Source organism: Hylobates moloch, unplaced genomic scaffold (assembly GCF_009828535.3).
Source record: "Hylobates moloch isolate HMO894 unplaced genomic scaffold, HMol_V3 SCAFFOLD_979, whole genome shotgun sequence".
In the NCBI taxonomy this organism is placed as follows: Eukaryota; Metazoa; Chordata; class Mammalia; order Primates; family Hylobatidae; genus Hylobates; species Hylobates moloch.
The window spans coordinates 4,338-14,725 of NW_026653254.1; the positions used below are offsets into that span (position 1 = coordinate 4,338).

The 10,388-nt window shown below is 44.1% G+C and overlaps 1 non-coding gene across 1 annotated transcript; it reads right to left on the reverse strand.

Annotated features, from left to right (window-relative positions):
• Nucleotides 1–3,138: 3,138 nt before the first annotated feature.
• LOC116464556 (U1 spliceosomal RNA) lies at nucleotides 3,139–3,299 on the reverse strand. The gene has a single exon (XR_004246948.2). It is a non-coding gene; the product is annotated as a U1 spliceosomal RNA (small nuclear RNA).
• Between the last annotated feature and the right edge of the window lie 7,089 nt (nucleotides 3,300–10,388).

The following is a 10,388-nucleotide window of genomic DNA, read 5'->3' on the forward strand; positions in this document are numbered from 1 at the left end:
TGGGAGGATCACTTGAGCCTAGGAGGTCGGGGCTGCAGTGAGAGGTGATTGTAGCGATTGTGCCACTGCACTCCAGCCTAGGCGACAGAGCAAGACTCCATCTCAAAAAAAAAAAAAAAAAAAAAAATCTCCTAAACTAGATGGCTTATAATAGTTTATTTCTTATAGTTCTAGAGGCTGGGAATTCCAAGATCAAGATGTCAACAGATTCAGTGTCTGGTGAGGGCTCGCTCTCTGCTTAATAGAGGGCATTTTCTATCTGTGTCTTCACATGGCAGAAGGGGTGAATGAGCTCCCTTTGGTGTCTTTTATAAGGGCACTAATTCCATTCATGAGGGCTCCATCACCTCCCAAGGTCCCACTTCTTAAAACAATTGCACTGGGGATTAGGTTTCAACATATGAATTTGTCAGGGAGGGATACAAACATTCAGACCATAGCAGACAGCAGTACCATGAGCAGTGGATGGAACACTACTATCTCCCCACATGGTTCAGCTGTGCACCCACTGCCCAGCTGACAGAGCCCAACTGAGCACAAGGAGGAAGCCTCTCTCTCCCCAGTCTCCTCAGCTGACTGGCTGTAGGCCTTGCGGGTAGAAAGAGCTCAGCTCCCTCACTCCTTGGCATGGGAGAGCAACCTCTAAGGAATTATCGAGTGGACAAGCACAGCTCCTCCCCTAGGGATCAACAGGCCTTCCCACCTCAAGCATCTAGAGTTTGGTCTGATTCTCACCCCAGGGCTTCTCCGTGGCTGATCTTCAGTCCTCAGTAGGCTCAAGTAAGAAAGATAACTGTGCCTGCTTTCTCCTGTGGAGGAGGGTCCCAGGCCCCACCATTCTCTGGGCTCAGGAGAAGCGCAGTGTTTGGATTGGAGATGTGGATGAAGGCAACGAGTATGAGTTAACGCTGCCATGTGCCCAGCGGCTCACAACTTCATCTACTGCCATTACCAAAACTATTATTAAAACAGTTGGCTGGGGCCGGGCACCGTGGCTCACACCTGTAATCCCAGCACTTTGGGAGGCCAAGGCAGGCGGATCACCCGAGGTCAGGAGTTCAAGACCAGCCTGGTCAACATGGCCAAATACCATCTCTACTAAAAACACAAAAATTAGCTGGGCATGGGGATGGGTACCTGTAATCCCAGCTACCAGGGAGGCAGAGGCAGGAGAATCACTTGAACCCCAGAGGCAGAGGTTGCAGTGAGCTGAGATCACACCACTGCACTCCAGCCTGGGCGACAGGGCAACATTCCATCTCAAACAAACAAACAAACAAACACAAACAAAACAGTTGCCTAAAAAATTTACTGAACATTTAAATAGGTAATAACTTTAATTTAAACTTTTCAAAATACACATAAGCCCACAACCCTAATGAAAATATTTTCATTTTTCAGTGTCCCTTTCTCATCTTTCTCGATTTGCATGAGATTTTCACATTGCTGCAATCAGAGTGCATGTCCAGGTGGTCCTGCCTCTCTTACTACGGCGTCCGCTTCTCTGTGCCGTAGCAGTGTGATAACCGTGCTAATGGCTGCATCGACAAGGTTTGGAAGCATTCTATGTGTCTGACAATAGAGGGATACCTAAATAAGCAGTCATACATCCACTGTAGGTGATTATTTTCCAGCCTTTATTTTAACAATTTTGCAAATTTTTTTAAATCAGCAACAATTATCCCATCCCCCACGCCTTCCCACCTAGTGTTCTTGTGGACTTACCTCTTTAAAGTAAGTACGTGAGCATTCATGAGCAACTTCCCTTTTCATTAGCCCCTTCTATATTAGACCTCAGAACTATCTTGACAGCCATTTGACAGTCTCAACTCTGGCCAGGCCATGCCCTCACGATGACAATCCTGGAGGAAAGATGCTTTAATTTAGCAGAATGAATCCCTCACTGTGTTCCATGGCCTGGTTCCTCAACTGTGGCTCATCTGCAGCCCTGGATGATATAAGCCTGGCGTATTTTTATGCCTTGTGGAATTTCTCCCTCTACAGCTCATTGGTCTTTTTCCAGCTGCAGAAAGGCTGGGCACAACGGCTCACACCTGTAATCTCAGCACTTTGGGAGACCAAAGTGGGAGGATCGCTTGAGCCCAAAAGTTCAAAACTAGACTGGGCAATAAAGAGAAAACTCATCTCTACAAAAAAATCGAAAGCTAGCCGGGCATGGTGGCGTATGTCTGTGGTCCCAGCTACACAGGAGGCTGAGGCAGGTGAAGCGCTTGAGTGCAGGAGGTTCAGGCTATAGGGAGCCATGTTTGCACCACTGTACTCCAGTCTGAGCGACAGTGAGACCCTGTTTCAAAGAAAAACAAAAACAAAAAAACAGTGTTTGTGGCTGGCCACAGTGGCTCACGCCTGTAATCCCAGCACTTTGGGAGGCTGAGGTGGGCGGATTACTTGAGGCCAGGAGTTCAAGACCAGCCTGGCCAACATGGTGAAACCCCATCTCTACTAAAAATACAAAAAAAATAAATTAGCCAGGCGTGGTGCTCCACACCTATAATCCCAGCTACTCGGGTGGCTGAGGCATGAGAATTGCTTGAAACCAGGAGGCAGAGGTTGCAGTGAGATGAGATCATGCCACTGCACGCCAACCTGGGCAACAGAGTAGACTCTGTCTTAAAAAAAAACAAAAACAAAAAAACATTGTGTGGTAGTGAGATGAGTTGCTTGCCAGCAATGTGGGTCTATATAGACACCTCTGAGCAGGCTGGGCTGCCTTTTCCACAATAGCCCTCCATCCCCACTCCACCCCACATTGCCCACCCACTAAAATTCACAGCCACATCTGAGACTATCTTTGGTCTCCAGATCTAAGCCATTATCTTCACATTTTCAGGAAGAATAGATTCTTGAGGGTAGCAGAGCTCTCTTGGGCATTTCTGGTCAAAAACATATAGTTTTATCTTCTTTTCTCTATAGGAGAATTTCACCCAATATAATTAAGATTTCTCCCTTGTCAACAGCTGCAGGGTCCAGCATGCCTGTCACTCTCCAAGCCTTCTCAGAATCTCTGTTCAAAGGTTTTAGGGCAGTGCAGTCTTCTCCTAGCACAGCTTCTTCAAGCAATCTCAGAACTTGGCCTTGTCTTGTCTTTTTTCTCTTTTCTTCTTTTTTTTTTTTCTGGCAGAAAGCACGAACATGTCCCCCATTAACGCAAATTATGCAGTCGACTTTCCCACATTTGGGGAAATCGCAGGGGTCAGCACATCTGGAGGGCAATGGATAAGCCTCACCCTGGGAAAACCACCTTCGTGATCATGGTATCTCCCCTGCCAGGTAAGTACAGAACTTGATCTTTTCTTCTCTGATCCTGGTGCAACTTTGCAGGAAGCTAAGAAGCTGGGTGCAATTTTCCTTCTCAGCAGCTCTAGTGTCCTAGTCCAAGTGCTGTCTGTCACTATTATGAATCAAGTTACAGGCAATATCAGAATCAGATAACATTGTAATCTGGCTGTATTTTAAAATATGGTTTGAGGTGTGTCTAACTCCTGTCAATGCTTGATAAAAGTGAATTCTTCATTATGAATCTTGAATTTCAGTCTAGTTGTGAAACTGGACTCCATCTCAAAAGAGTTGACTGTAGTTGATTTACTCACATCCTCAGTCCACTCTTATGAGGCTTTCCATGGCATCCCTCTACTAAACAGCTCCTATTGAGGTCATCAGTGACCTACCTATATCTTGCCAAAGCCAATGGTCCATTCTCTGTCCTTACCTTACCTCTCTGTGGGATTTGGCAAGCTGACCACTCCATCCTTCTGGAAGCCCTTTCTTCTCTAGGCTTCAGGGAACCCACCCTCCTGGAGTCCTCTCTTCCTGCTTTCATTCTTGCCATCCCAGCAGCCCCCTTTCAGATGGCAGTCTGAGTGATAATTTAAAAACATTTGCTAGGCCAGGCACAAGTGGCTCACACCTATAATCCCAGCACTTTGGGAGGGCAAGATGGGAGGATTGCTTGAGCCCAGGAGGTCGAGACTGCAGTGAGCCATGATCGCGCCACTGCACTCCAGCCTGGGTGACAGAGCAAGACCCTGTCTCAAAAGAAACAAACAAACAAAAAAAAAAATTTACTTAATCACATTGCTATTCCTCCAAAAGCCTCCAATTATGTGTTGGGTAATAACCCAGTCCCTAGCATGATTTATGGTTTGCCCCTGCCTTCTGTGCCCAATCCTCACCCACACTCTTCTGCTCATCCACGAGGCTCCAGCCACACTGGCCTCCTTCTATCTGTCAAATTCTCCAGGAGCTTTCAAATTGTTGGGCCTTCTTCTTAGAATGGTCTTCCTATGAGTCATGACATGGCTGCCTCCTCTTCACTTGGGTCGCAGCCAAACATCAACTCCTCAAGAGTTTTTCCCGGGAGCCAAGATGGCCGAATAGGAACAGCTCCGGTCTACAGCTCCCAGCCCCAGCGACACAGAAGACGGGTGATTTCTGCATTTCTGTTTGAGGTACCGGTTTCATCTCACTGGGGAGTGCCAAACAGTAGGTGCAGGATAGTCGGTGAAGTGCACTGTGCACGAGCTGAAGCAGGGCGAGGCATTGCCTCACTCAGGAAGTGCAAGGGGTCAGGGAGTTCCCTTTCCTAGTCAAAGAAAGGGGAAACAGATGGCACCTGGAATATCAGGTCAGTCCCACCCTAATACTGCGCTTTTCCAACGGGCCTGGAAAACGGCACACTAGGAGATTGTGTCCCGCACCTGGCTCAGAGGGTCCTATGCCCACAGAGTCTCGCCGATTGCTAGCACAGCAGTCTGAGATGAAGCTGCAAGGTGGCAGCGAGGCTGGGGGAGGGGCACCCGCCATTGCCCAGGCTTGCTTAGGTAAACAAAGCAGCCAGGAAGCTCGAACTGGGTGGAGCCCACCACAGCTCAAGGAGGCCTGCCTGCCTCTGTAGGCTCCACCTCTGGGGGCAGGGCACAGACAAACAAAAAGTCAGCAGGAACCTCCACAGACTTAAATGTCCCTGTCTGACTGACAGCTTTGAAGAGAGTAGTGGTTCTCCCAGCACACAGCTGGAGATCTGAGAATGGACAGACTGCCTCCTAAAGTGGGTCCCTCACCCCTGAGCAGCCTAAGTGGGAGGCACCCCCCCAGTAGGGACAGACTGACACCTCACTCGGCGGGTACTCCTCTGAGACAAAACTTCCAGAGGAACGATCAGACAGCTGAATTTGTGGTCTCACGAAAATCCGCTGTTCTGCAGCCACCACTGCTGACACCCAGCCAAACAGGGTCTGGAGTGGACCTCTAGTAAACTCCAACAGACCTGAAGCTGAGGGTCCTGTCTGATGGAAGGAAAACTAACAAACAGAAAGGACATCCACACCAAAAACCCATCTGTACATCACCATCATCAAAGACCAAAAGTAGATAAAACCACAAAGATGGGGAAAAAACAGAGCAGAAAAACTGGAAACTCTAAAAAGCAGAGCACCTCTCCTCCTCCAAAGGAACGCAGTTCCTCACCAGCAACGGAACAAAGCTGGATGGAGGATGACTTTGACGAGTTGAGACAAGAAGGCTTCAGATGATCAAACTACTCTGAGCGACGGGAGGAAATTCAAAACAATAGCAAAGAAGTTAAAAACTTTGAAAAAAAATTAGAAGAATGGATAACTAGAATAACCAATGGAGAGAAGGGCTTAAAGGAGCTGATGGAGCTGAAAGCCAAGTTTCGAGAACTACGCGAAGATTGCAGAAGCCTCGGTAGCCGATGCGATCAACTGGAAGAAAGGGTATCAGTGATGGAAGATGAAATGAATGAAATGAAGCGAGAAGGGAAATTTAGAGAAAAAAGAATAAAAAGAAATGAACAAAGCCTCCAAGAAATATGGGCCTATGTGAAAAGACCAAACCTACGTCTGATTGGTGTACCTGAAAATGACAGGGAGAATGGAACCAAGTTGGAAAACACTCTGCAAGATATTATCCAGGAGAACTTCCCCAATCTAGCAAGGCAGGCCAACATTCAGATTCAGGAAATACGGAGAATGCCACAAAGATACTCCTCGAGAAGAGCAACTCCAAGACACATAATTGTCAGATTCACCAAAGTTGAAATGAAGGAAAAAATGTTAAGAGCAGCCAGAGAGAAAGGTCGGGTTACCCACAAAGGGAAGCCCATCAGACTAACAGCTGATCTCTCGGCAGAAACTCTACAAGCCAGAAGAGAGTGGGGGCCGATATTCAACATTATTAAAGAAAAGAATTTTCAACCTAGAATTTCATATCCGGCCAAACTAAGCTTCATAAGTGAAGGAGAAATAAAATACTTTACAGACAAGCAAACGCTGAGTGATTTTGTCACCACCAGGCATGCCCTAAAAGAGCTCCTGAAGGAAGCACTAAACATGGAAAGGAACAACCGGTACCAGCCACTGCAAAAACATGCCAAATTGTAAAGACCATCGAGGCTAGGAAGAAACTGCATCAATTAACGAGCAAAATAACCAACTAACATCATAATGACAGGATCAGATTCACACATAACAATATTAACGTTAAATGTAAATGGGCTAAATGCTCCAATTAAAAGACACAGACTGGCAAACTGGATAAGGAGTCAGGACCCATCAGTGTGCTGTATTCAGGAAACCCATCTCACGTGCAGAGACACACATAGACTCAAAACAAAGGGATGGAGGAAGATCTATCAAGCAAATGGAAAACAAAAAAAGGCAGGGGTTGCAATCCTAGTCTCTGATAAAATAGACTTTAAACCAACAAAGATCAAAAGAGACAGAGAAGGCCATTACATAATGGTAAAGGGATCAATTCAACAAGAAGAGCTAACTATCCTAAATATATATGCACCCAACACAGGAGCACCCAGATTCATAAAGCAAGTCCTCAGTGACCTACAAAGGGACTTAAACTCCCATACAATAATAATGGGAGATTTTAACACCCCACTGTCAACATTAGACAGATCAACGAGACATAAAGTTAACAAGGATATCCAGGAATTGAACTCAGCTCTACACAAAGTGGACCTAATAGACATCTACAGAACTCTCCACCCCAAATCAACAGAATATACATTTTTTTCAGCACCACACCACATCTATTCCAAAATTGACCACATAGTTGGAAGTAAAGCACTCCTCAGCAAATGTAAAAGAACAGAAATTATAACAAACTGTCTCTCAGACCACAGTGCAATCAAACTAGAACTCAGGATTAAGAAACTCACTCAAAACCGCTCAACTACATGGAAACTGAACAACCTGCTCCTGAATGACTATTGGGTACATAATGAAATGAAGGCAGGAATAAAGATGTTCTTTGAAACCAACGAGAACAAAGACACAACATACCAGAATCTCTGGGACACGTTCAAAGCAGTGTGTAGAGGGAAGTTTATAGCACTAAATGTCCACAAGACAAAGCAGGAAAGATCCAAAATTGACACCCTAACATCACAATTAAAAGAACTAGAAAAGCAAGAGCAAACACATTCAAAAGCTAGCAGAAGGCTAGAAATAACTAAAATCAGAGCAGAACTGAAGGAAATAGAGACACAAAAAACCCTTCAAAAAATTAATGAATCCAGGAGCTGGTTTTTTGAAAAGATCAACAAAATTGATAGACTGCTAGCAAGATTAATAAAGAAGAAAAGAGAGAAGAATCAAATAGATGCAATAAAAAATGAAAAAGGGGATATCACTACCGATCCCACAGAAATACAATCTACCATCAGAGAATACTACAAACACCTCTATGCAAATAAACTAGAAAATCTAGAAGAAATGGATAAATTCCTCGACACATACACCCTCCCAAGACTAAATCAGGAAGAAGTTGAATCTCTGAATAGTCCAATAACAGGTTCTGAAATTGTGGCAATAATCAATAGCTTACCAACCAAAAAGAGTCCAGGACCTGATGGATTCACAGCTGAATTCTACCAGAGGTACAAGGAGAAACTGGTACCATTCCTTCTGAAACTATTCCAATCGATAGAAAAAGAGGGAATCCTCCCTAACACATTTTATGAAGCCAGCATCGTCCTGATACCAAAGCCTGGCAGAGACATAACCAAAAAAGAGAATTTCAGACCAATATCCTTGATGAACATTGATGCAAAAATCCTCAATAAAATACTGGCAAACCGAATCCAGCAGCACATCAAAAAGCTTATCCACCATAATCAAGTGGGCTTCATCCCTGGGATGCAAGGCTGGTTCAACATACGCAAATCAATAAATGTAATCCAGCATATAAACAGAACCAAAGACAAAAACCACATGATTATCTCAATAGATGCAGAAAAGGCCTTTGACAAAATTCAACAACCCTTCATGCTAAAAACTCTCAATAAATTAGGTATTGATGGGACGTATCTCAAAACAATAAGAGCTATCTATGACAAACCCACAGCCAATATCATACTGAATGGGCAAAAACTGGAAGCATTCCCTCTGAAAACTGGCCCAAGACAGGGATGCCCTCTCTCACCACTCCTATTCAACATAGTGCTGGAAGTTCTGGCCAGAGCAATCAGGCAGGAGAAGGAAATAAAGGGTATTCAATTAGGAAAAGAGGAAGTCAAATTGTCCCTGTTTGCAGATGACTTGATTGTATATCTAGAAAACCCCATTGTCTCAGCCCAAAATCTCCTTAAGCTGATTAGCAACCTCAGCAAAGTCTCAGGATACAAAATCAATGTACAAAAATCACAAGCATTCTTGTACACCAATCACAGACAAACAGAGAGCCAAATCATGAGTGAACTCCCATTCACAATTGCTTCAAAGAGAATAAAATACCTAGGAATCCAACTTACAAGGGATGTGAAGGACCTCTTCAAGGAGAACTACAAACCACTGCTCAATGAAATAAAAGAGGATACAAACAAATGGAAGAACATTCCATGCTCATGGGTTGGAAGAACCAATATCGTGAAAATGGCCATACTGCCCAAGGTAATTTATAGATTCAATTCCATCCCCATCAAGCTACCAATGACTTTCTTCACAGAATTGGAAAAAACTACTTTAAAGTTCATATGGAACCAAAAAAGAGCCCACATCGCCAAGTCAATCCTAAGCCAAAAGAACAAAGCTGGAGGCATCACGCTACCTGAATTCAAACTATACTACAAGGCTACAGTAACCAAAACAGCATGGCACTGGTACCACAACAGAGACATAGATCAATGGAACAGAACAGAGCCCTCAGAAATGATGCCGCATATCTACAACTATCTGATCTTTGACAAACCTGACAAAAACAAGAAATGGGGAAAGGATTCCCTATTTAATAAATGGTGCTGGGAAAACTGGCTAGCCATATGTAGAAAGCTGAAACTGGATCCCTTCCTTACACCTTATACAAAAATTAATTCAAGATGGATTAAAGACTTAAATGTTAGACCTAAAACCATTAAAATCCTACAAGAAAACCTAGGCAATACCATTCAGGACATAGGCGTGGGCAAGGACTTCATGTCTAAAACACCAAAAGCAATGGCAACAAAAGCCAAAATTGACAAATGGGATCTAATTAAACTAAAGAGCTTCTGCACAGCAAAAGAAACTACCATCAGAGTGAACAGGCAACCTACAGAATGGGAGAAAATTTTTGCAACCTACTCATCTGACAAAGGGCTAATATCCAGAATCTACAATGAACTCAAACAAATTTACAAGAAAAAAACAAACAACCCCATCAAAAAGTGGGCAAAGGACATGAACAGACACTTCTCAAAAGAAGACATTCATGCAGCCAAAAAACACATGAAGAAATGCTCATTATCACTCGCCATCAGAGAAATGCAAATCAAAACCACAGTGAGATACCATCTCACACCAGTTAGAATGGCCATCATTAAAAAAATCAGGAAACAACAGGTGCTGGAGAGGATGTGGAGAAATAGGAACACTTTTACACTGTTGGTGGGACTGTAAACTAGTTCAAACATTGTGGAAGTCAGTGTGGCGATTCCTCAGGGATCTAGAACTAGAAATACCATTTGACCCAGCCATCCCATTACTGGGTATATACCCAAAGGACTATAAATCATGCTGCTATAAAGACACATGCACACGTATGTTCATTGCCGCACTATTCACAATAGCAAAGAGTTGGAACCAACCCAAATGTCCAACAATGATAGACTGGATTAAGAAAATGTGGCACATATACACCATGGAATACTATGCAGCCATAAAAAATGGTGAGTTCATGTCCTTTGTAGGGACATGGATGAAACTGGAAAACATCATTCTCAGTAAACTATCACAAGGACAAAAAACCAAACACCGCATGTTCTCACTCATAGGTGGGAATTGAACAATGAGAACTCATGGACACAGGAAGGGGAACATCACACTCTGGGGACTGTTGTGGGGTTGGGGGAGGGGGGA